The following is a 24,436-nucleotide window of genomic DNA, read 5'->3' on the forward strand; positions in this document are numbered from 1 at the left end:
AGCACGGAACACAAGCTCAGCTCTGAAACTGCATTCTACAACCAGTAGATATTAGCTGAACTCTGAGCATACCTCCCAACCGTCCCGATTTCCACGGGACAGTCACGATTTGGGTGACATGTCCCGCGGTCCCGGTTGGAGGGAGGTATGTCCCGATTTCAACTCAGATCTGCGTCCAGAGGACGCAGATCTGAGTTGAACACATACGCAGCTGAAGAAAGGAGCTGACACAGGTCAGCTCCTCTCTTCGCCGCTGCCCGCCTCTCTCGCTGACACATGCGGCTGAAGGAAGGAGCTGACACAGGTCAGCTCCTCGCTTCGCCGCTGCGTGTCTCTCTCGCTGACACATATGCGGCTGAAGCGAGGAGCTGACCTGTGTCAGCTCCTCGCTTCGCCGCTGCCGCCGGCTCCTGGCTTGTAGAGGAGCCGGCAGCAGCGGCGAAGCGAGGAGCTGACACAGGTCAGCTCCTCGCTTCAGCCGCATAGGAGCCGGCGGCAGCGGCGAAGCGAGGAGCTGACACGGGTCAGCTCCTCGCTTCAGCTGCATATGTGTCAGCGAGAGAGGCGCGCAGAGAGCGGCGAGGGAGGAGAAGGTAAGTGTAATGTGCAGGTGGAACGTGAATCTGGGGGCAGATGAAGGAGAGGACGGCATGACACTGGGGGCAGAGATGGAGGGGACGGCATGACACTGGGGGCAGATGAAGGAGGGGACGGCATGACACTGGGGGCAGAAATGTGGGGACATGAATCTGGGGGCAGAGATGGGGGACATGAATCTGGGGGCAAAGATGGAGGGGACATGAATCTGGGGGCAGAGATGGAGGGACATGAATCTGGGGGCAGAGATGTGGGGACATGAATCTGGGGGCAAAGATGGAGGGGGGACATGAATCTGAGGGCAGAGATGGGGGGACATGAATCTGTGGGCAGAGATGTGAGGACATGAATCTGGGGGCAGAGATGGAAGGGGGACATGAAACTGGGGGCAGATGAAGGGTGTATATGAAACTGGGGGAAAGATAGAGGGGGGACATATAATTTATGGGTGACTGTAGGAGGATTATACTGTGTGCGGGGAGCACGTGAAAAATTAACAAGTGGGTGGAGTCAACACAAAAGTCACCAGCCAGAGACACCAGCTAAGCTCTGACCTGGTGAACCTACAAGCGGAAAACACCCACTGAGCCCTGCAGGCTGGGTTCATGTGATGTCAGAGACGTCAGACAACTAGGCCGAAGCCTGCCCAGAGCCTGGAGAGGTAAGTAACACAGTTTTTTATGTTTCTTACGTCTCCCGCTCCTCCGATAATTATACTCGCGGATCTGCAAAGACCCTTGAGTATAATAATAGTCTTTGTGGGGCCCGCGGTATCACCTACCGATCCCGGCCCAGCCAGGATCGGTAAGTAAATAGGGCCCGTAACAGCTGGAATAACTCCAGCCAGTAACGGCCTATTAAGAAAAAAGAACAAACCGTGGCGGTAGCGGCTGTCACCGGGCCACCTAATATCCCGGGCCCTGTGGCAGCAGCTTCCGCGGTAGTTACGCCACTGACTAAGTTGTACATTTGCAGATACACATGTAGGAAACACCCATTGCGCACTGAACCGGCACGACACAAGTAGGGGACACTCTCAGATCTCTAATCCTGAAGCTCCATATACAGAAATACTATGTATCATTATATAATGTTATTCCAATTGACATCACTACCTGTGGGTGTCACCATCTCCGCACCTTGTCCCCGGGCCAGTCATCCATCTGTTGGATCTATATTTCTTATAGCTGACATATAACGTTGGGATAAACACTGAGTTATTCTGAGAATTTATTGAGCTCTAGACATATCGCAGTGTGTACATGGGCAGATTAGACAGGTCATTTGCTCTTTCTGAGTAATGTTTTGGTGATGAGTGGGAACCGAAGATGTTTATCCACTTGCTAATACCAGTAACAATTTAATTCATCTTGATGTGACCTTACAGAAGCATGACCACCTCTGCCCGGCTGGCGTCAGCACCGGCGTGGCGTGAATAGCTCTCCAGCTACATCTCTGATTACGTTTCCCTAAGGACATAACCTGCTCGGCTGATTTGTAAACAACCTGATGGGGGGACCGGAACCATCGCTGGTGTATCTAGACGAGAACAGACACATGGAATAGATACAAGGCTGGAGACAAGATGAGATACATCGGGCATGGAGGCAGATGGGTTCCCTACGGTATACTGCGCTCGCAACGAGGCCTCCACAGTCAAAGCTGATCTTTGTTGGATCCCAAACAAACCTAAAGATGATGGTTCCAGATAATAACAATCCAGGTTTCTCGCTCATGACACCAAGGTGGTCAATGACAGGAAATGTAATGGGAGGCGTGACATCAGATTTCCTTCTGCTGAGCAGCTGGGAATGGCGCAGGCGGGAATTGGGTGTGTATAATGAAGGCGCCCCCTGTGTCTGGATGGTGGACAAGGGAACTGTGGGAGCTGCTCGGGCAAACAATCCGCTCTACTGTTGATCTGTCTGGGCCCTGCGCGACCTGATCCCAACACCTCCAGCAAGGTCTAGATAGCGGCAATTTATTGTCACAACCTCCCTGCTTCTCTCAGTCCAATGACGCCCCCTCTGCCAACTGGGCAAAATATCTTTGAGTGTGTCTAAGTCACCGATTTCTCAAGAGATACACTACCCAAAAGCAGCTCGAGCTTGAGGGCCTTCTTCTAAGGCAGCACAGGGAACACTTGTATGCTCTCTTGTGGCAAGACCCTGACAAATAGCGTACTCATGGCCTATCCTATGAACAAATCAATTTGGGGATGGATAACCCCTTTAAGGCTGGAATCAAATGAAAGAGGTGCAGAACAGCCATGAAAAAAAGTTAATTTTTCACGGCCATCTTGCACCCCAGGGGCACCAGTTTTCATGAATCCCCCATACATTTCAGTGAAAACAGCCAAAAATAGGACATGACTTATATTTTGAGGGTCTTTGACAACGGATAATAAATATAAAATAATGGTCATGTGACTAGCCCCCATTCGCTAACGCTGATGGATAAGACCATTGGTCACTAACGTGTCAATGTAGCCTAAAAGTTTCCATTGTGTTTCATTTTCTCATCAATTACATGTTCTTCTTTTACAGTTAAAGGGGCGGTCCATGGCTGCCTATCAATGACCTAATCTTAGAATAGGTCGATAATATCAGATTGATGGGGCTCCGACACCAGGCACCCCACCTGGCTTAAAGGGATTCTACCATTAAAACCTTTTTTTTTTTTTTTTTTTTTTTTTTGTGGATAAGACGTCGGAATAGCCTTTAGAAAGGCCATTCGTCTCTTACCTGTAGACGTGGTCTCCGCCGCGCCATTCCTTAGAAATACCGGTTTTTACCAGTATGCAAATGAGTTCCCTCGCAGCAATGGGGGCGGTCCCCAGTGCTCAAAAAGTGATGGGGGCGTCCCCACCGCTGCCAGAGAAGTGTGTCCAAGCGCCGCCTCCTTCTTCGTCCGCCGTGTCAACTTCAATGTCTTCTTCCGGCACAGGCTCGTAAATTCTAGCAAAGCAGATTGCGCAGGCGCACAGGCCACGGGAAAATGGCCGCTAACAATACTATACAAGCGGCCATTTTCCCGTGACCTGTGCGCCTGCGCAGTCTGCTCTGCCCAAGGCCTAGAAGTTACGAGCCTGCGCCGGAAGAAGACATTGAAGATGACGCTGCGGATGAAGAAGGAGGTGGCGCTTGGAGACTCTTCTCTGGCAGCGCTGGGGACGCCCCCATTGCTTTTTCAGCGCTAGGGCCCGCCCCCATCGCTGCAAGAGAACTCATTTGCATACCAGCAAAAACTGGTATTTCTAAGGAACGGCGCGGCGGAGATCATGTCTAAAAGTAGGAGACGAATAGCCTTTCTAAAGGGTATCCCGACGTCTTATCCACAAAAAAAAAGGGTTTTAATGGTAGAATCCCTTTAAGCCTGTGACCGGCAGATTGCCTGCACATAGACAGCGATCCTAGTGTAATGCAGTTTATGGTAAAGTTTCTGTATTACTATTGAGTTCTTCCACGCGCAGGGCTCAATAGTAATAATACTCGGGCAGTCCTGGAGTCATCAGACGTTTCGTCACTGCCGCAGCAGCCTAACCCATCCCACAGACTGGCCACACACGAGATGTTTGTTCCCTGAAATTGAAAAATGCTTTTAAGATGCGATTAGCGACATGAAAAAAATTGCAGAACTTTGTAATTATACTGCGATGACAGAATCGTTCTCAGGATCGGTCCTTATAGCAGGAATCCAGATGGCGATCAATATGTTTACCAACATGACTGACGCTTTTCAGTCTTGGCGCTACTACGCTGCATCCTTAACCCCTTCAAGATCGAGCCAGTGTTCAGTTTTGCATGTCTGTTTTTGGCACCTGAGATGCAGCAGTCACGTTTTGCCACAGTATCTAAGGCGTTAACTGGCAGTGCCAGCAACGATAGCAGCAGGTGATGGATGTATTGTACAGTCAGCATCCGCCGTGTATGGAGAGGGCTCAGCTCCCGAGCCCTTTCCATACTGCCCCCTGTGCCTATTCACGTACATGTATATCATTTTGTTTGAAGGGGGTTAAAGAGGACCTTTCACCATCACCAAGTCCAGCTCTTTACATCAAGTAATAAGCGCTGCTCCACTGATTCTGGCACAGTTTATTTCTATAGCCCCCACCGTCCCTGAGCAATCAGTGCTGTCAGTTTTGGTGCCTGATGTACTATATAATCTCTGTATTGTCAGGAGGGCGGTGTCAGGCAGGGGAAGACAAGGGGTGTGCTTCTGAGCTCTGACACTGCCGCCTGATTGGAGCTCTGATTCACGCCCTCTTCTTGCCAGAGCTTAAATAACACATCAGGCACCAAAATTAAGTGTACTTGTTGTTCAGGAATGGTGGGGACTAGAGAGAAAATTACAACTGTGCCGGAATCAGAGGAGGGGTGACTATTTAGGAGGAAAGAACTTTGTTCACTTACCAGATAAGTGAGGTGAGGACCCTACTCTGTGTCCGATTTTTAAAAAACGGTTTCGCGGCGGAGAGCATAAAACGCTCACCGGCGCTCACGGCCGGACCCGGTCTGACAGCTTTCTGTCTTCTGCATGCAGATGACGGAAAGCTGAGAACGGACTCCGGGCGCTAGCGTGAACCCAGCGTGTGGCTGTGATTGGAGCTGGTGAACGTTAAAGTCACACAGACTATAAAAACTGGGATAAATTGTGCTGTAAATGTATGGCAGGTAAGAGCCGGCGAGGATTTCACTCCAGGTGGGCTCAGTATGAGGAGATGGGCGTGTGGAATACACCAATCTCCATAAATTTCCCCTAGTATTATGATGAGTGGTGGGAGGAGGGGAATTTGCTTGTGTGGCTCTAGACTAAGGCCTTGTTTAAATCTGTGTTTGGATTCCGTCAGGGGGAGTTCACATAAGGAACGGAATGCCAAACGCAACTGCAGGCGGTGTGCCAGTGAAAGCACATGGACCTCATAGACTATAATGGGGTCCGTGTGCTTACCACCAGATCTCTGCACAGGAAAGTAATTCACAATCTACTTTCCTGTCCGCATGATTCGTGCAGGCAGCGTGCGGCAAGTACACGGACCCCATTATAGTCTATGAGGTCCATGTGCTTTCACTGCACAGCGCTTGCAGTTGCGTTCGGTATTACATTCAGGGGTCCCCATGCGAAGCCAGAGATTATACAACAGTGGGGTGACTGCAGGGCGAGGGGCAAGAAATTATACATGGGGGGGGGGAGGTGTTGACTGCCAAGCGAGGGTATTTAATCCTATCCTGTGTGATACTGTATACTGAGCTGTGTATCTAATCCTATCCTGTGTGATACTGTATACTGAGCTGTGTATCTAATCCTATCCTGTGTGATACTGAGCTGTGTATCTAATCCTATCCTATGTGATACTGTATACTGAGCTGTGTATCTAATCCTATCCTGTGTGATACTGTATACTAAGCTGTGTATCTAATCCTATCCTGTGTGATACTGTATACTGAGCTGTATCTAATCCTATCCTGTGTGATACTGTATACTGAGCTGTATCTAATCCTATCCTGTGTGATACTGTATACTGAGCTGTATCTAATCCTATGTGATACTGTATACTGAGCTGTATCTAATCCTATCCTGTGTGATACTGTATACTGAGCTGTGTATCTAATCCTATCCTGTGTGACACTGACTGCTGAGCTGTGTATCTAATCCTATCCTGTGTGATACTGTATACTGAGCCGTGTATCTAATCCTATCCTGTGTGATACTGTATACTGAGCTGTGTATCTAATCCTATCCTGTGTGATACTGTATACTGAGCTGTGTATCTAATCCTATCCTGTGTGATACTGTATACTGAGCTGTGTATCTAATCCTATCCTGTGTGATACTGTATACTGAGCTGTGTATCTAATCCTATCCTGTGTGATACTGAGCTGTGTATCTAATCCTATCCTGTGTGATACTGTATACTGAGCTGTGTATCTAATCCTATCCTGTGTGATACTGTATACTGAGCTGTGTATCTAATCCTATCCTGTGTGATACTGTATACTGAGCTGTATCTAATCCTATCCTGTGTGATACTGTATACTGAGCTGTATCTAATCCTATCCTGTGTGATACTGTATACTGAGCTGTATCTAATCCTATCCTATGTGATACTGTATACTGAGCTGTATCTAATCCTATCCTGTGTGATACTGTATACTGAGCTGTGTATCTAATCCTATCCTGTGTGATACTGTATACTGAGCTGTGTATCTAATCCTATACTGTGTGATACTGTATACTGAGCTGTGTATCTAATCCTATCCTGTGTGATACAGTATACTGAGCTGTGTATCTAATCCTATCCTGTGTGATATACTGTATACTGAGCTGTGTATCTAATCCTATCCTGTGTGATACAGTATACTGAGCTGTGTATCTAATCCTATCCTGTGTGATATACTGTATACTGAGCTGTGTATCTAATCCTATCCTGTGTGATACTGTATACTGAGCTGTGTAGCTAATCCTATCCTGTGTGATATACTGTATACTGAGCTGTGTATCTAATCCTATCCTGTGTGATATACTGTATACTGAGCTGTGTATCTAATCCTATCCTGTGTGATACTGTATACTGAGCTGTGTATCTAATCCTATCCTGTGTGATATACTGTATACTGAGCTGTGTATCTAATCCTATCCTGTGTGATACTGTATACTGAGCTGTGTATCTAATCCTATCCTGTGTGATACAGTATACTGAGCTGTGTAGCTAATCCTATCCTGTGTGATACTGTATACTGAGCTGTGTATCTAATCCTATCCTGTGTGATACTGTATACTGAGCTGTGTAGCTAATCCTATCCTGCATGATACTGTATACTGAGCTGTGTATCTAATCCTATCCTGTGTGATACTGTATACTGAGCTGTGTATCTAATCCTATCCTGTGTGGTATAGTATACTGAGCTGTTTATCTAATCCTATCCTGTGTGATACTGTATACTGAGCTGTGTATCTAATCCTATCCTGTGTGATACTGTATACTGAGCTGTGTAGCTAATCCTATCCTGTGTGATACTGTATACTGAGCTGTGTACCTAATCCTATACTGTGTGATACTGTATACTGAGCTGTGTATCTAATCCTATCCTGTGTGATACTGTATACTGAGCTGTGTAGCTAATCCTATCCTGCATGATACTGTATACTGAGCTGTGTATCTAATCCTATCCTGTGTGATACTGTATACTGACCTGTGTAGCTAATCCTATCCTGTGTGGTATAGTATACTGAGCTGTGTATCTAATCCTATCCTGTGTGATACTGTATACTGAGCTGTGTATCTAATCCTATCCTGTGTGATACTGTATACTGAGCTGTGTATCTAATCCTATCCTGTGTGATACTGTATACTGAGCTGTATATCTAATCCTATCCTGTGTGATACTGTATACTGAGCTGTGTAGCTAATCCTATCCTGTGTGATACTGTATACTGAGCTGTATCTAATCCTATCCTGTGTGATACTGTATACTGAGCTGTATCTAATCCTATCCTGTGTGATACAGTATACTGAGCTGTGTATCTAATCCTATCCTGTGTGGTATAGTATACTGAGCTGTGTATCTAATCCTATCCTGTGTGATACTGTATACTGAGCTGTGTATCTAATCCTATCCTGTGTGATACAGTATACTGAGCTGTGTATCTAATCCTATCCTGTGTGGTATAGTATACTGAGCTGTGTATCTAATCCTATCCTGTGTGATACTGTATACTGAGCTGTGTATCTAATCCTATCCTGTGTGGTACTGTATACTGAGCTGTGTATCTAATCCTATCCTGTGTGGTACTGTATACTGAGCTGTGTATCTAATCCTATCCTGTGTGATACTGTATACTGAGCTGTGTATCTAATCCTATCCTGTGTGATACTGTATACTGAGCTGTGTACCTAATCCTATACTGTGTGATACTGTATACTGAGCTGTGTATCTAATCCTATCCTGTGTGATACTGTATACTGAGCTGTGTATCTAATCCTATCCTGTGTGATACTGTATACTGAGCTGTATCTAATCCTATCCTGTGTGATACTGTATACTGAGCTGTGTATCTAATCCTATCCTGTGTGATACTGAGCTGTGTATCTAATCCTATCCTGTGTGATACTGTATACTGAGCTGTGTATCTAATCCTATCCTGTGTGATACTGAGCTGTGTATCTAATCCTATCCTGTGTGATACAGTATACTGAGCTGTGTATCTAATCCTATCCTGTGTGGTATAGTATACTGAGCTGTGTATCTAATCCTATCCTGTGTGATACTGTATACTGAGCTGTGTATCTAATCCTATCCTGTGTGGTATAGTATACTGAGCTGTGTATCTAATCCTATCCTGTGTGATACTGTATACTGAGCTGTGTATCTAATCCTATCCTGTGTGATACTGTATACTGAGCTGTGTATCTAATCCTATCCTGTGTGATACTGTATACTGAGCTGTATATCTAATCCTATCCTGTGTGATACTGTATACTGAGCTGTGTAGCTAATCCTATCCTGTGTGATACTGTATACTGAGCTGTGTATCTAATCTTCTCCTGTGTGATACTGTATACTGAGCTGTGTATCTAATCCTATCCTATGTGATACTGTATACTGAGCTGTGTATCTAATCCTATCCTGTGTGATACTGTATACTGAGCTGTGTATCTAATCCTATCCTGTGTGATACTGTATACTGAGCTGTATCTAATCCTATCCTGTGTGATACTGTATACTGAGCTGTATCTAATCCTATCCTGTGTGATACTGTATACTGAGCTGTATCTAATCCTATGTGATACTGTATACTGAGCTGTATCTAATCCTATCCTGTGTGATACTGTATACTGAGCTGTGTATCTAATCCTATCCTGTGTGATACTGACTGCTGAGCTGTGTATCTAATCCTATCCTGTGTGATACTGTATACTGAGCCGTGTATCTAATCCTATCCTGTGTGATACTGTATACTGAGCTGTGTATCTAATCCTATCCTGTGTGATACTGTATACTGAGCTGTGTATCTAATCCTATCCTGTGTGATACTGTATACTGAGCTGTGTATCTAATCCTATCCTGTGTGATACTGACTGCTGAGCTGTGTATCTAATCCTATCCTGTGTGATACTGTATACTGAGCCGTGTATCTAATCCTATCCTGTGTGATATACTGTATACTGAGCTGTGTATATAATCCTATCCTGTGTGATACTGTATACTGAGCTGTGTATCTAATCCTATCCTGTGTGATACAGTATACTGAGCTGTGTAGCTAATCCTATCCTGTGTGATACTGTATACTGAGCTGTGTATCTAATCCTATCCTGTGTGATACTGTATACTGAGCTGTGTAGCTAATCCTATCCTGCATGATACTGTATACTGAGCTGTGTATCTAATCCTATCCTGTGTGATACTGTATACTGAGCTGTGTATCTAATCCTATCCTGTGTGATACAGTATACTGAGCGGTGTATCTAATCCTATCCTGTGTGATACTGTGTACTGAGCTGTGTATCTAATCCTATCCTGTGTGATACTGTATACTGAGCTGTGTATCTAATCCTATCCTGTGTGATACTGTATACTGAGCCGTGTATCTAATCCTATCCTGTGTGATACTGTATACTGAGCCCTGTATCTAATCCTATCCTGTGTGATACTGTATACTGAGCTGTGTATCTAATCCTATCCTGTGTGATACTGTATACTGAGCTGTGTAGCTAATCCTATCCTGTGTGATACAGTATACTGAGCTGTGTAGCTAATCCTATCCTGTGTGATACTGTATACTGAGCTGTGTATCTAATCCTATCCTGTGTGATACAGTATACTGAGCTGTGTAGCTAATCCTATCCTGTGTGATACTGTATACTGAGCTGTGTAGCTAATCCTATCCTGTGTGATACTGTATACTGAGCTGTGTATCTAATCCTATCCTGTGTGATACTGTATACTGAGCTGTGTAGCTAATCCTATCCTGTGTGATACTGTATACTGAGCTGTATCTAATCCTATTCTGTGTGATACTGTATACTGAGCTGTATCTAATCCTATCCTGTGTGATACTGTATACTGAGCTGTATCTAATCCTATGTGATACTGTATACTGAGCTGTATCTAATCCTATCCTGTGTGATACTGTATACTGAGCTGTGTATCTAATCCTATCCTGTGTGATACTGACTGCTGAGCTGTGTATCTAATCCTATCCTGTGTGATACTGTATACTGAGCCGTGTATCTAATCCTATCCTGTGTGATACTGTATACTGAGCTGTGTATCTAATCCTATCCTGTGTGATACTGTATACTGAGCTGTGTATCTAATCCTATCCTGTGTGATACTGTATACTGAGCTGTGTATCTAATCCTATCCTGTGTGATACTGACTGCTGAGCTGTGTATCTAATCCTATCCTGTGTGATACTGTATACTGAGCCGTGTATCTAATCCTATCCTGTGTGATATACTGTATACTGAGCTGTGTATCTAATCCTATCCTGTGTGATACTGTATACTGAGCTGTGTATCTAATCCTATCCTGTGTGATACAGTATACTGAGCTGTGTAGCTAATCCTATCCTGTGTGATACTGTATACTGAGCTGTGTATCTAATCCTATCCTGTGTGATACAGTATACTGAGCTGTGTAGCTAATCCTATCCTGTGTGGTACTGTATACTGAGCTGTGTAGCTAATCCTATCCTGCGTGATACTGTATACTGAGCTGTGTATCTAATCCTATCCTGTGTGATACTGTATACTGAGCGGTGTATCTAATCCTATCCTGTGTGATACTGTGTACTGAGCTGTGTATCTAATCCTATCCTGTGTGATACTGTATACTGAGCTGTGTATCTAATCCTATCCTGTGTGATACTGTATACTGAGCTGTGTATCTAATCCTATCATGTGTGATACTGTATACTGAGTAGTGTATCTAATCCTATCCTGTGTGATACTGTATACTGAGCTGTGTATCTAATCCTATCCTGTGTGATACAGTATACTGAGCGGTGTATCTAATCCTATCCTGTGTGATACTGTATACTGAGCTGTGTAGCTAATCCTATCCTGCATGATACTGTATACTGAGCTGTGTATCTAATCCTATCCTATGTGATACTGTATACTGAGCTGTGTATCTAATCCTATCCTGTGTGATACTGTATACTGAGCTGTGTATCTAATCCTATCCTGTGTGATACTGTATACTGAGCTGTATCTAATCCTATCCTGTGTGATACTGTATACTGAGCTGTATCTAATCCTATCCTGTGTGATACTGTATACTGAGCTGTATCTAATCCTATGTGATACTGTATACTGAGCTGTATCTAATCCTATCCTGTGTGATACTGTATACTGAGCTGTGTATCTAATCCTATCCTGTGTGATACTGACTGCTGAGCTGTGTATCTAATCCTATCCTGTGTGATACTGTATACTGAGCCGTGTATCTAATCCTATCCTGTGTGATACTGTATACTGAGCTGTGTATCTAATCCTATCCTGTGTGATACTGTATACTGAGCTGTGTATCTAATCCTATCCTGTGTGATACTGTATACTGAGCTGTGTATCTAATCCTATCCTGTGTGATACTGACTGCTGAGCTGTGTATCTAATCCTATCCTGTGTGATACTGTATACTGAGCCGTGTATTTAATCCTATCCTGTGTGATATACTGTATACTGAGCTGTGTATCTAATCCTATCCTGTGTGATACTGACTGCTGAGCTGTGTATCTAATCCTATCCTGTGTGATACTGTATACTGAGCCGTGTATCTAATCCTATCCTGTGTGATATACTGTATACTGAGCTGTGTATCTAATCCTATCCTGTGTGATACTGTATACTGAGCTGTGTATCTAATCCTATCCTGTGTGATACAGTATACTGAGCTGTGTAGCTAATCCTATCCTGTGTGATACTGTATACTGAGCTGTGTATCTAATCCTATCCTGTGTGATACTGTATACTGAGCTGTGTAGCTAATCCTATCCTGCGTGATACTGTATACTGAGCTGTGTATCTAATCCTATCCTGTGTGATACTGTATACTGAGCGGTGTATCTAATCCTATCCTGTGTGATACTGTGTACTGAGCGGTGTATCTAATCCTATCCTGTGTGATACTGTATACTGAGCTGTGTATCTAATCCTATCCTGTGTGATACAGTATACTGAGCTGTGTATCTAATCCTATCCTGTGTGATACTGTATACTGAGCTGTGTATCTAATCCTATCATGTGTGATACTGTATACTGAGTAGTGTATCTAATCCTATCCTGTGTGATACTGTATACTGAGCTGTGTATCTAATCCTATCCTGTGTGATACAGTATACTGAGCGGTGTATCTAATCCTATCCTGTGTGATACTGTATACTGAGCTGTGTAGCTAATCCTATCCTGCATGATACTGTATACTGAGCTGTGTATCTAATCCTATCCTATGTGATACTGTATACTGAGCTGTGTATCTAATCCTATCCTGTGTGATACTGTATACTGAGCTGTGTATCTAATCCTATCCTGTGTGATACTGTATACTGAGCTGTATCTAATCCTATCCTGTGTGATACTGTATACTGAGCTGTATCTAATCCTATCCTGTGTGATACTGTATACTGAGCTGTATCTAATCCTATGTGATACTGTATACTGAGCTGTATCTAATCCTATCCTGTGTGATACTGTATACTGAGCTGTGTATCTAATCCTATCCTGTGTGATACTGACTGCTGAGCTGTGTATCTAATCCTATCCTGTGTGATACTGTATACTGAGCCGTGTATCTAATCCTATCCTGTGTGATACTGTATACTGAGCTGTGTATCTAATCCTATCCTGTGTGATACTGTATACTGAGCTGTGTATCTAATCCTATCCTGTGTGATACTGTATACTGAGCTGTGTATCTAATCCTATCCTGTGTGATACTGACTGCTGAGCTGTGTATCTAATCCTATCCTGTGTGATACTGTATACTGAGCCGTGTATCTAATCCTATCCTGTGTGATATACTGTATACTGAGCTGTGTATCTAATCCTATCCTGTGTGATACTGTATACTGAGCTGTGTATCTAATCCTATCCTGTGTGATACTGTATACTGAGCTGTGTAGCTAATCCTATCCTGCATGATACTGTATACTGAGCTGTGTATCTAATCCTATCCTGTGTGATACTGTATACTGAGCTGTGTATCTAATCCTATCCTGTGTGATACAGTATACTGAGCGGTGTATCTAATCCTATCCTGTGTGATACTGTGTACTGAGCTGTGTATCTAATCCTATCCTGTGTGATACTGTATACTGAGCTGTGTATCTAATCCTATCCTGTGTGATACTGTATACTGAGCTGTGTATCTAATCCTATCATGTGTGATACTGTATACTGAGTAGTGTATCTAATCCTATCCTGTGTGATACTGTATACTGAGCTGTGTATCTAATCCTATCCTGTGTGATATACTGTATACTGAGCTGTGTATCTAATCCTATCCTGTGTGATACTGTATACTGAGCTGTGTATCTAATCCTATCCTGTGTGATACTGTATACTGAGCCGTGTATCTAATCCTATCCTGTGTGATACTGTATACTGAGCCCTGTATCTAATCCTATCCTGTGTGATACTGTATACTGAGCTGTGTATCTAATCCTATCCTGTGTGATACTGTATACTGAGCTGTGTAGCTAATCCTATCCTGCATGATACTGTATACTGAGCTGTGTATCTAATCCTATCCTGTGTGATACAGTATACTGAGCTGTGTAGCTAATCCTATCCTGTGTGATACTGTATACTGAGCTGTGTAGCTAATCCTATCCTGTGTGATACTGTATACTGAGCTGTGTATCTAATCCTATCCTGTGTGATACTGTATACTGAGCTGTGTAGCTAATCCTATCCTGCATGATACAGTATACTGACCTGTGTAGCTAATCCTATCCTGTGTGGTATAGTATACTGAGCTGTGTATCTAATCCTATCCTGTGTGGTATAGTATACTGAGCTGTGTATCTAATCCTATCCTGTGTGATACTGTATACTGAGCTGTGTATCTAATCCTATCCTGTGTGATACTGTATACTGAGCTGTGTATCTAATCCTATCCTGTGTGATACTGTATACTGAGCTGTATATCTAATCCTATCCTGTGTGATACTGTATACTGAGCTGTGTATCTAATCCTATCCTGTGTGATACAGTATACTGAGCTGTGTATCTAATCCTATCCTGTGTGGTATAGTATACTGAGCTGTGTATCTAATCCTATCCTGTGTGATACTGTATACTGAGCTGTGTATCTAATCCTATCCTGTGTGGTACTGTATACTGAGCTGTGTATCTAATCCTATCCTGTGTGGTACTGTATACTGAGCTGTGTATCTAATCCTATCCTGTGTGATACTGTATACTGAGCTGTGTATCTAATCCTATCCTGTGTGATACTGTATACTGAGCTGTGTACCTAATCCTATACTGTGTGATACTGTATACTGAGCTGTGTATCTAATCCTATCCTGTGTGATACTGTATACTGAGCTGTGTATCTAATCCTATCCTGTGTGATACTGTATACTGAGCTGTATCTAATCCTATCCTGTGTGATACTGTATACTGAGCTGTGTATCTAATCCTATCCTGTGTGATACTGTATACTGAGCTGTGTATCTAATCCTATCCTGTGTGATACTGAGCTGTGTATCTAATCCTATCCTGTGTGATACAGTATACTGAGCTGTGTATCTAATCCTATCCTGTGTGGTATAGTATACTGAGCTGTGTATCTAATCCTATCCTGTGTGATACTGTATACTGAGCTGTGTATCTAATCCTATCCTGTGTGGTATAGTATACTGAGCTGTGTATCTAATCCTATCCTGTGTGATACTGTATACTGAGCTGTGTATCTAATCCTATCCTGTGTGATACTGTATACTGAGCTGTGTATCTAATCCTATCCTGTGTGATACTGTATACTGAGCTGTGTAGCTAATCCTATCCTGTGTGATACTGTATACTGAGCTGTGTAGCTAATCCTATCCTGTGTGATACTGTATACTGAGCTGTGTATCTAATCCTATCCTGTGTGATACTGTATACTGAGCTGTGTATCTAATCCTATCCTGTGTGATACTGTGTACTGAGCTGTGTATCTAATCCTATCCTGTGTGATACTGTATACTGAGCTGTGTAGCTAATCCTATCCTGTGTGATACTGTATACTGAGCTGTGTATCTAATCCTATCCTGTGTGATACTGTATACTGAGCTGTGTATCTAATCCTATCCTGTGTGATACTGTATACTGAGCTGTGTATCTAATCCTATCCTGTGTGATATACTGTATACTGAGCTGTGTATCTAATCCTATCCTGTGTGATACTGTATACTGAGCTGTGTATCTAATCCTATCCTGTGTGATACTGTATACTGAGCCGTGTATCTAATCCTATCCTGTGTGATACTGTATACTGAGCCCTGTATCTAATCCTATCCTGTGTGATACTGTATACTGAGCTGTGTATCTAATCCTATCCTGTGTGATACTGTATACTGAGCTGTGTAGCTAATCCTATCCTGCATGATACTGTATACTGAGCTGTGTATCTAATCCTATCCTGTGTGATACAGTATACTGAGCTGTGTAGCTAATCCTATCCTGTGTGATACTGTATACTGAGCTGTGTAGCTAATCCTATCCTGTGTGATACTGTATACTGAGCTGTGTATCTAATCCTATCCTGTGTGATACTGTATACTGAGCTGTGTAGCTAATCCTATCCTGCATGATACAGTATACTGACCTGTGTAGCTAATCCTATCCTGTGTGGTATAGTATACTGAGCTGTGTATCTAATCCTATCCTGTGTGGTATAGTATACTGAGCTGTGTATCTAATCCTATCCTGTGTGATACTGTATACTGAGCTGTGTATCTAATCCTATCCTGTGTGATACTGTATACTGAGCTGTGTATCTAATCCTATCCTGTGTGATACTGTATACTGAGCTGTATATCTAATCCTATCCTGTGTGATACTGTATACTGAGCTGTGTATCTAATCCTATCCTGTGTGATACAGTATACTGAGCTGTGTATCTAATCCTATCCTGTGTGGTATAGTATACTGAGCTGTGTATCTAATCCTATCCTGTGTGATACTGTATACTGAGCTGTGTATCTAATCCTATCCTGTGTGGTACTGTATACTGAGCTGTGTATCTAATCCTATCCTGTGTGGTACTGTATACTGAGCTGTGTATCTAATCCTATCCTGTGTGATACTGTATACTGAGCTGTGTATCTAATCCTATCCTGTGTGATACTGTATACTGAGCTGTGTACCTAATCCTATACTGTGTGATACTGTATACTGAGCTGTGTATCTAATCCTATCCTGTGTGATACTGTATACTGAGCTGTGTATCTAATCCTATCCTGTGTGATACTGTATACTGAGCTGTATCTAATCCTATCCTGTGTGATACTGTATACTGAGCTGTGTATCTAATCCTATCCTGTGTGATACTGTATACTGAGCTGTGTATCTAATCCTATCCTGTGTGATACTGTATACTGAGCTGTGTAGCTAATCCTATCCTGTGTGATACTGTATACTGAGCTGTGTAGCTAATCCTATCCTGTGTGATACTGTATACTGAGCTGTGTATCTAATCCTATCCTGTGTGATACTGTATACTGAGCTGTGTATCTAATCCTATCCTGTGTGATACTGTGTACTGAGCTGTGTATCTAATCCTATCCTGTGTGATACTGTATACTGAGCTGTGTAGCTAATCCTATCCTGTGTGATACTGTATACTGAGCTGTGTATCTAATCCTATCCTGTGTGATACTGTATACTGAGCTGTGTATCTAATCCTATCCTGTGTGATACTGTATACTGAGCTGTGTATCTAATCTTCTCCTGTGTGATACTGTATACTGAGCTGTGTATCTAATCCTATCCTGTGTGATACTGTATACTGAGCTGTGTATCTAATCCTATCCTGTGTGGTACTGTATACTGAGCTGTGTATCTAATCCTATCCTGTGTGGTACTGTATACTGAGCTGTGTATCTAATCCTATCCTGTGTGATACTGTATACTGAGCTGTGTATCTAATCCTATCCTGTGTGATACTGTATACTGAGCTGTGTATCTAATCCTATCCTGTGTGATACTGTATACTGAGCTGTGTATCTAATCCTATCCTGTGTGATACTGTATACTGAGCTGTGTATCTAATCCTATCCTGTGTGATACCGCTGAGCTGTGTATCTAATCTGTGTGATACTGGTAGGACTTTCCCAGGGACAGATAGGCTGACCAGTAGTCTATGAGCAGTGCACTATATGGCAGCAGTCTATGAGCAGGGCACTATATGGCAGCAGTCTATGAGCAGTGCACTATAGGGCAGTAGTCTATGAGCAGAGCACTATATGGCAGCAGTCTATGAGCAGTGCACTATATGGCAGTAGTCTATGAGCAGTGCACTATATGGCAGCAGTCTATGAGCAGGGCACTATATGGCAGCAGTCTATGAGCAGTGCACTATAGGGCAGTAGTCTATGAGCAGTGCACTATATGGCAGCAGTCTATGAGCAGTGCACTATATGGCAGTAGTCTATGAGCAGTGCACTATATGGCAGCAGTCTATGAGCAGGGCACTATATGGCAGCAGTCTATGAGCAGTGCACTATAGGGCAGTAGTCTATGAGCAGGGCACTATATGGCAGCAGTCTATGAGCAGTGCACTATAGGGCAGTAGTCTATGAGCAGTGCACTATATGGCAGCAGTCTATGAGCAGTGCACTATATGGCAGTAGTCTATGAGCAGTGCACTATAGGGCAGTAGTCTATGAGCAGTGCACTATATGGCAGCAGTCTATGAGCAGAGCACTATATGGCAGCAGTCTATGAGCAGTGCACTATAGGGCAGCAGTCTATGAGCAGGGCACTATAGGGCAGTAGTCTATGAGCAGTGCACTATATGGCAGCAGTCTATGAGCAGTGCACTATAGGGCAGTAGTCTATGAGCAGGGCACTATATGGCAGCAGTCTATGAGCAGGGCACTATAGGGCAGTAGTCTATGAGCAGTGCACTATATGGCAGCAGTCTATGAGCAGTGCACTATAGGGCAGCAGTCTATGAGCAGGGCACTATAGGGCAGTAGTCTATGAGCAGTGCACTATATGGCAGCAGTCTATGAGCAGGGCACTATAGGGCAGTAGTCTATGAGCAGGGCACTATATGGCAGCAGTCTATGAGCAGTGCACTATAGGGCAGTAGTCTATGAGCAGTGCACTATATGGCAGCAGTCTATGAGCAGGGCACTATATGGCAGCAGTCTATGAGCAGTGCACTATAGGGCAGCAGTCTATGAGCAGGGCACTATAGGGCAGTAGTCTATGAGCAGTGCACTATATGGCAGCAGTCTATGAGCAGGGCACTATAGGGCAGTAGTCTATGAGCAGTGCACTATAGGGCAGCAGTCTATGAGCAGGGCACTATATGGCAGCAGTCTATGAGCAGTTCACTATATGGCAGCAGTCTATGAGCAGTGCACTATATGGCAGCAGTCTATGAGCAGTGCACTATATGGCAGCAGTCTATGAGCAGTGCACTATAGGGCAGTAGTCTATGAGCAGTGCACTATATGGCAGCAGTCTATGAGCAGTGCACTATAGGGCAGTAGTCTATGAGCAGTGCACTATATGGCAGCAGTCTATGAGCAGGACACTATATGGCAGCAGTGTATGAGCAGTGCACTATATGGCAGCAGTGTATGAGCAGCAGTGTATGAGCAGGGCACTATATGGCAGCAGTCTATGAGCAGGGCACTATATGGCAGCAGTCTATGAGCAGCAGTGTATGAGCAGTTCACTATATGGCAGCAGTGTATGAGCAGGGCACTATAGGGCAGCAGTGTATGAGCAGGGCACTATATGGCAGCAGTGTATGAGCAGTTCACTATATGGCAGCAGTGTATGAGCAGGGCACTATATGGCAGCAGTGTATGAGCAGTGCACTATATGGCAGCAGTGTATGAGCAGCAGTGTATGAGCAGGGCACTATATGGCAGCAGTCTATGAGCAGGGCACTATATGGCAGCAGTCTATGAGCAGCAGTGTATGAGCTGTTCACTATATGGCAGCAGTGTATGAGCAGGGCACTATAGGGCAGCAGTGTATGAGCAGGACACTATATGGCAGCAGTCTATGAGCAGCAGTGTATGAGCAGTTCACTATATGGCAGCAGTGTATGAGCAGTTCACTATATGGCAGCAGTGTATGAGCAGGGCACTATAGGGCAGCAGTGTATGAGCAGGGCACTATAGGGCAGCAGTGTATGAGCAGGGCACTATATGGCAGCAGTGTATGAGCAGGGCACTATATGGCAGCAGTGTATGAGCAGGACACTATATGGCAGCAGTGTATGAGCAGTTCATTATATGGCAGCAGTGTATGAGCAGTTCACTATATGGCAGCAGTGTATGAGCAGGGCACTATATGGCAGTAGTCTATGAGCAGAGCACTATATGGCAGCAGTCTATGAGCAGGGCACTATATGGCAGCAGTGTATGAGCAGGGCACTATATGGCAGCAGTGTATGAGCAGGGCACTATATGGCAGCAGTGTATGAGCAGGGCACTATATGGCAGCAGTCTATGAGCAGGGCACTATAGGGCAGCAGTCTATGAGCAGGGCACTATATGGCAGCAGTGTATAAGCAGTTCACTATATGGCAGCAGTGTATGAGCAGTGCACTATATGGCAGCAGTGTATGAGCAGGGCACTATATGGCAGCAGTGTATGAGCAGGGCACTATATGGCAGCAGTGTATGAGCAGGGCACTATATGGCAGTAGTCTATGAGCAGTGCACTATATGGCAGCAGTCTATGAGCAGGGCACTATAGGGCAGCAGTCTATGAGCAGGGCACTATATGGCAGCAGTGTATAAGCAGTTCACTATATGGCAGCAGTGTATGAGCAGGGCACTATATGGCAGCAGTGTATGAGCAGGGCACTATATGGCAGCAGTGTATGAGCAGGGCACTATATGGCAGCAGTGTATGAGGAGGGCACTATATGGCAGCAGTGTATGAGCAGGGCACTATATGGCAGCAGTGTATGAGCAGGGCACTATATGGCAGCAGTGTATGAGCAGGGCACTATATGGCAGCAGTGTATGAGCAGGGCACTATATGGCAGCAGTGTATGAGCAGGGCAGCAGTCTATGAGCAGGGCACTATATGGCAGCAGTGTATGAGCAGGGCACTATATGGCAGCAGTGTATGAGCAGGGCACTATATGGCAGCAGTGTATGAGCAGGGCACTATATGGCAGCAGTGTATGAGCAGGGCACTATATGGCAGCAGTGTATGAGCAGTGCACTATATGGCAGCAGTGTATGAGCAGGGCACTATATGGCAGCAGTGTATGAGCAGGGCACTATATGGCAGCAGTCTATGAGCAGTGCACTATAGGGCAGCAGTGTATGAGTAGGGCACTATATGGCAGCAGTGTATGAGCAGGGCACTATAGGGCAGCAGTGTATGAGCAGGGCACTATATGGCAGCAGTCTATGAGCAGGGCACTATATGGCAGCAGTCTATGAGCAGGGCACTATATGGCAGCAGTGTATGAGCAGTGCACTATATGGCAGCAGTCTATGAGCAGTGCACTATATGGCAGCAGTGTATGAGCAGTGCACTATATGGCAGCAGTGTATGAGCAGTGCACTATATGGCAGCAGTGTATGAGCAGGGCTCTATATGGCAGCAGTGTATGAGCAGTGCACTATAGGGCAGCAGTGTATGAGCAGGGCACTATATGGCAGCAGTCTATGAGCAGTGCACTATAGGGCAGCAGTGTATGAGCAGGGCACTATATGGCAGCAGTGTATGAGCAGTGCACTATAGGGCAGCAGTGTATGAGCAGGGCACTATATGGCAGCAGTGTATGAGCAGGGCACTATAGGGCAGCAGTGTATGAGCAGTGCACTATAGGGCAGCAGTGTATGAGCAGGGCACTATAGGGCAGCAGTGTATGAGCAGTGCACTATATGGCAGCAGTGTATGAGCAGCAGTGTATGAGCAGTGCACTATAGGGCAGCAGTGTATGAGCAGGGCACTATATGGCAGCAGTGTATGAGCAGGGCACTATATGGCAGCAGTGTATGAGCAGTGCACTATATGGCAGCAGTCTATGAGCAGCAGTGTATGAGCAGTGCACTATAGGGCAGCAGTGTATGAGCAGGGCACTATATGGCAGCAGTGTATGAGCAGGGCACTATATGGCAGCAGTGTATGAGCAGGGCACTATATGGCAGCAGTGTATGAGCAGGGCACTATATGGCAGCAGTGTATGAGCAGGGCACTATATGGCAGCAGTGTATGAGCAGGGCACTATATGGCAGCAGTGTATGAGCAGTGCACTATATGGCAGCAGTCTATGAGCAGCAGTGTATGAGCAGTGCACTATAGGGCAGCAGTGTATGAGCAGTGCACTATATGGCAGCAGTCTATGAGCAGCAGTGTATGAGCAGTGCACTATAGGGCAGAAGTGTATGAGCAGGGCACTATATGGCAGCAGTGTATGAGCAGGGCACTATATGGCAGCAGTGTATGAGCAGGGCACTATATGGCAGCAGTGTATGAGCAGGGCACTATATGGCAGCAGTGTATGAGCAGGGCACTATATGGCAGCAGTGTATGAGCAGGGCACTATATGGCAGCAGTGTATGAGCAGGGCACTATATGGCAGCAGTGTATGAGCAGGGCACTATATGGCAGCAGTGTATGAGCAGTGCACTATATGGCAGCAGTCTATGAGCAGTGCACTATATGGCAGCAGTATGGGTGCGCTGCGGGCCACATGTCGGGGTGCGGGTGGTCCAGCCTCTGAGGGGTTTCCCGCCCTCTCTCCCCGGGGTCCAGGTCACGTCAGGACACTCCTGCTCGCCTTTACTCCAGGTCACGTGACGGCCACATGTTTTCACTGGAGCCCTGCCCAATCAGCGCGTCCAGGGTTACCAAAGTGACGGGCGGGGCTTAGCACGTAGCAGAGGCGTTAGACGTACAGAGGGGGCGTGGCGTTCGTGACGCAAATACAGTGTAGGGGCGTGTCCGTAGAAAAACGAGCTGTCGTAGCACGGGGTGGGCGGAGCCAGTAGCGGGAGGCGGGCTGTTCGGTGGCGGGGGAGGCAGTATCGGCACGCAGGTCCCCGGGTGAGCAGCGAGCTGGAGAGCTGGCAGTGTGCACGGTAAGCTGGCGGCGGGGGGCCGAGGATGGGAGCGGTGTGCGGGGCCGCTGGCGGCGGGGGATGGGAGGAGGAGGAGGCGGAATCACTGCTGGGTTGCCGGGCAACGCCGGGGCTGAGGGTCTGGAGGCGCCGCGGCTGCTTCTCACACCCTGATCCCTCCACAAAGACCTCCCGTTATATATATATATATACATGGCCGCCTGACGTATCCGCACAGCGTACAGGCCATGGACGGGGACCTGCCGGCATATATCCGACTACACAGATGTAACATGTATCATCCATCTGCTGCCCGACTACACATATGTAACATGTATCATCCATCTGCTGCCCGACTACACATATGTAACATGTATCATCCGACTACACATATGTAACATGTATCATCCATCTGCTGCCCGACTACACATATGTAACATGTATCATCCATCTGCTGCCCGACTACACATATGTAACATGTATCATCCGACTACACATATGTAACATGTATCATACATCTGCTGCCCGACTACACATATGTAACATGTATCATACATCTGCTGCCCGACTACACATATGTAACATGTATCATCCGACTACACATATGTAACATGTATCATCCATCTGCTGCCCGACTACACATATGTAACATGTATCATCCATCTGTTGCCCGACTACACATATGTAACATGTATCATACATCTGCTGCCCGACTACACATATGTAACATGTATCATACATCTGCTGCCCGACTACACATATGTAACATGTATCATCCATCTGCTGCCCGACTACACATATGTAACATGTAGCATCCATCTGCTGCCCGACTACACATATGTAACATGTAGCATCCATCTGCTGCCTGGCTACACATATGTAACATGTAGCATCCATCTGCTGCCCGACTACACATATGTAACATGTAGCATCCGACTACACATATGTAACATGTATCATCCATCTGCTGCCCGACTACACATATGTAACATGTATCATCCATCTGCTGCCCGACTACACATATGTAACATGTATCATCCGACTACACATATGTAACATGTATCATCCATCTGCTGCCCGACTACACATATGTAACATGTATCATCCATCTGCTGCCCGACTACACATATGTAACATGTATCATCCGACTACACATATGTAACATGTATCATACATCTGCTGCCCGACTACACATATGTAACATGTATCATACATCTGCTGCCCGACTACACATATGTAACATGTATCATCCGACTACACATATGTAACATGTATCATCCATCTGCTGCCCGACTACACATATGTAACATGTATCATCCATCTGTTGCCCGACTACACATATGTAACATGTATCATACATCTGCTGCCCGACTACACATATGTAACATGTATCATACATCTGCTGCCCGACTACACATATGTAACATGTATCATCCATCTGCTGCCCGACTACACATATGTAACATGTAGCATCCATCTGCTGCCCGACTACACATATGTAACATGTAGCATCCATCTGCTGCCTGGCTACACATATGTAACATGTAGCATCCATCTGCTGCCCGACTACACATAT

At 45.0% G+C, this 24,436-nt stretch overlaps 1 protein-coding gene across 2 annotated transcripts in view; it reads left to right on the forward strand.

Annotated features, from left to right (window-relative positions):
* Nucleotides 1-22,799: 22,799 nt before the first annotated feature.
* PTP4A3 (protein tyrosine phosphatase 4A3) overlaps nt 22,800-24,436 on the forward strand; it is a 67,590-nt gene continuing 65,953 nt past the window's right edge. The window contains exon 1 of one of the 2 annotated variants that reach the window (XM_075270041.1): nt 22,800-22,881. The gene's annotated coding sequence lies outside the window, so the exon portion shown is untranslated. The remainder of the gene's footprint in view (nt 22,882-24,436) is intronic. The other variant, XM_075270043.1, reaches the window with a different exon arrangement.

The sequence above is a fragment of the Leptodactylus fuscus genome, chromosome 4, assembly GCF_031893055.1.
Source record: "Leptodactylus fuscus isolate aLepFus1 chromosome 4, aLepFus1.hap2, whole genome shotgun sequence".
Classification (NCBI taxonomy): domain Eukaryota; kingdom Metazoa; phylum Chordata; class Amphibia; order Anura; family Leptodactylidae; genus Leptodactylus; species Leptodactylus fuscus.